The sequence below is a fragment of the Aegilops tauschii genome, unplaced genomic scaffold (assembly GCF_002575655.3).
Source record: "Aegilops tauschii subsp. strangulata cultivar AL8/78 unplaced genomic scaffold, Aet v6.0 ptg001071l_obj, whole genome shotgun sequence".
NCBI classification, from domain to species: domain Eukaryota; kingdom Viridiplantae; phylum Streptophyta; class Magnoliopsida; order Poales; family Poaceae; genus Aegilops; species Aegilops tauschii.
Window position 1 is genome coordinate 1 of NW_027333282.1, and position 2,148 is coordinate 2,148.

Here is a 2,148-nt window from a genome sequence, read left to right on the forward strand (position 1 = left end):
TATAAAAGGAGTATTCTCTTTGTCTAGACATGTTAGAGGCTTGTATTCAAGCCTTTTTTGTCCACCAGTTTCTGGTACTCCAGAGCGGAGTAGAGCAGTTTGGTAGCTCACGAGGCTCATAACCTTGAGGTCACGGGTTCGATTCCCGTCTCCGCACTTAGCAGTCTGTATAAAAGGACTATTCTATTTCTCTAGATATGGTAGAGGGGCGTATCCAACCCTTTTTTATTCATTAGTTCCCGGCCCTAGAGGGCAAAATTGAGCAGTTTGCGAAGTCACTTGCCTTCAAAAAAAGAAGGCGCAAGGCTTCTCCCTACCCTGCAGAAAATAAAAATGAAACGAAAGGGACAGTCTACCTCTCTCTTCCCTTTAAAAAAAGTTTGCCCGTTGTTTGTCTCAGTTAATACCCAATTTTTGGAGCTCTGTTGGCGAGTTCTATTTCTGCCTCCGGAGCGCCCTCTTTTTTTGAGTGGGATGCAAAGGAAGGGTAAGATAGTAAGGGATACGGCACTAGACTAACACCTAATTAATACTTAATTTAATATAAGTAGTTAAACAGTTAACTAGACTAAACTTTTTATCATAGTACTTTGATAAATTAAGCGGGCGAGCGGCGGGAATCGAACCCGTATCTTCTCCTTGGCAAGGAGATATTTTACCATTGAACTACGCTCGCTACGGTATATATTTTATAGCGTATATCCGCCTGGGTCGACCTTCTATGTCTGGGTCGACCGTTTCATTTCATTTTCTATTATATTAGAGTTTTCCTTTTTTTATTATCTGTGAATGAATATTCTAATGGGAATGGAATTTCATAATACTGAAAGAGAAGAGCTAGCAATTCGGAACGCAAATTGCGTTTTAATACGTCTCACTATTCTAATTTTTTAGAAGAAATGGCCTTTATTATTTCTTTTTTATGGGGTTAATAAATATTAACCAAATTTAATTTAAGAAATGAGAGAATTCAGAATAGCTACGAGAAAGACTAGTCCAATCCATAACGATGTACCGGAAAATACAACATTTTTATTATTTGACCAACCATCAGGAGAAGCAAATACAAGGGGTACACTAATTACTAAGACTGAGGAAGTCGCAATTAATGCAAAAACAGCTAATTGGAAAGCAATAGTCATATTTCTAATCCTCCAAGCTACCATCAAATAAAGTTGACTACATATTTGATCCCTCACTTAAACCAAAATTGTAAAAAATACAAGAAGTAGGAGGGGTTTAATCATGAATCCATTGATTCTTCTCTTTAATTCAAATTTATTACTTAAACCGCTTTTTTATTTGGATATGGGGGTGAGAAGAGATTATTTACTCTTTATTTCACAAGCGGGTATAGCGGATCCTGTATCCGTGTATACAGTATACAGAGATATATCGAAAAGGAACTTGTATCTGATATCTTTCTAGAGGCTAATAAATCTTTTTATTTTTTATATGGCTATGTTCTATTTGTAGGAGTAAAATAAGGATTAGGCTGTGGAGAGATGGCTGAGTGGTTGATAGCTCCGGTCTTGAAAACCGGTATAGTTCTAGGAACTATCGAGGGTTCGAATCCCTCTCTCTCCTTTTGCTTATTGAATACGTTTGTTTCTTTCATTTTTTTTTTTCTGTCCCTTATCTTTCTTTCATAAAAAGGAATGAATGGCTCGGCTAGATGGAATAACCGAGCCAGAACAGAAAAAAGTAGAACAGGTATAAATAAGAAAATCTTAGTTAAGAGGGTTCATGTAAAGAACAGGTTCCAAATCACGATCGATTCCCTTTTCAAAACCTGCTGCAGCAGCTCGGGCTCTTCCTGCATGCCATAAATGGCCCACAAAAAAGAAGAATCCTAGAACAAAATGAGAAGTTGATAACCAACTTCTAGGAGAGACATAATTAACTGCATTGATCTCGGTAGCTACGCCACCCACGGAATTTAAAGAGCCTAAAGGAGCGTGGGTCATATATTCTGCTGAGCGTCGTTCTTGCCAAGGTTGTATGTCTTTTTTCAACCTACTCAAGTCCAAACCGTTGGGGCCCCTTAGAGGTTCTAACCATGGAGCACGAAGGTCCCAAAAACGCATAGTTTCCCCTCCAAAGATAACCTCCCCAGTTGGGGAACGCATTAGATATTTACCTAAACCT

General features: G+C 38.4%; 2 non-coding genes across 2 annotated transcripts; one reads left to right on the top strand and one right to left on the bottom strand.

The window, feature by feature from the left end:
• Positions 1–605: 605 nt before the first annotated feature.
• Positions 606–676, bottom strand: TRNAG-GCC (transfer RNA glycine (anticodon GCC)). The gene has a single exon. It is a non-coding gene; the product is annotated as a tRNA-Gly (tRNA).
• An 823-nt stretch (positions 677–1,499) lies between these two features.
• TRNAS-UGA (transfer RNA serine (anticodon UGA)) lies at positions 1,500–1,587 on the top strand. Its single transcript has one exon. It is a non-coding gene; the product is annotated as a tRNA-Ser (tRNA).
• The last annotated feature ends 561 nt before the right edge of the window (positions 1,588–2,148 follow it).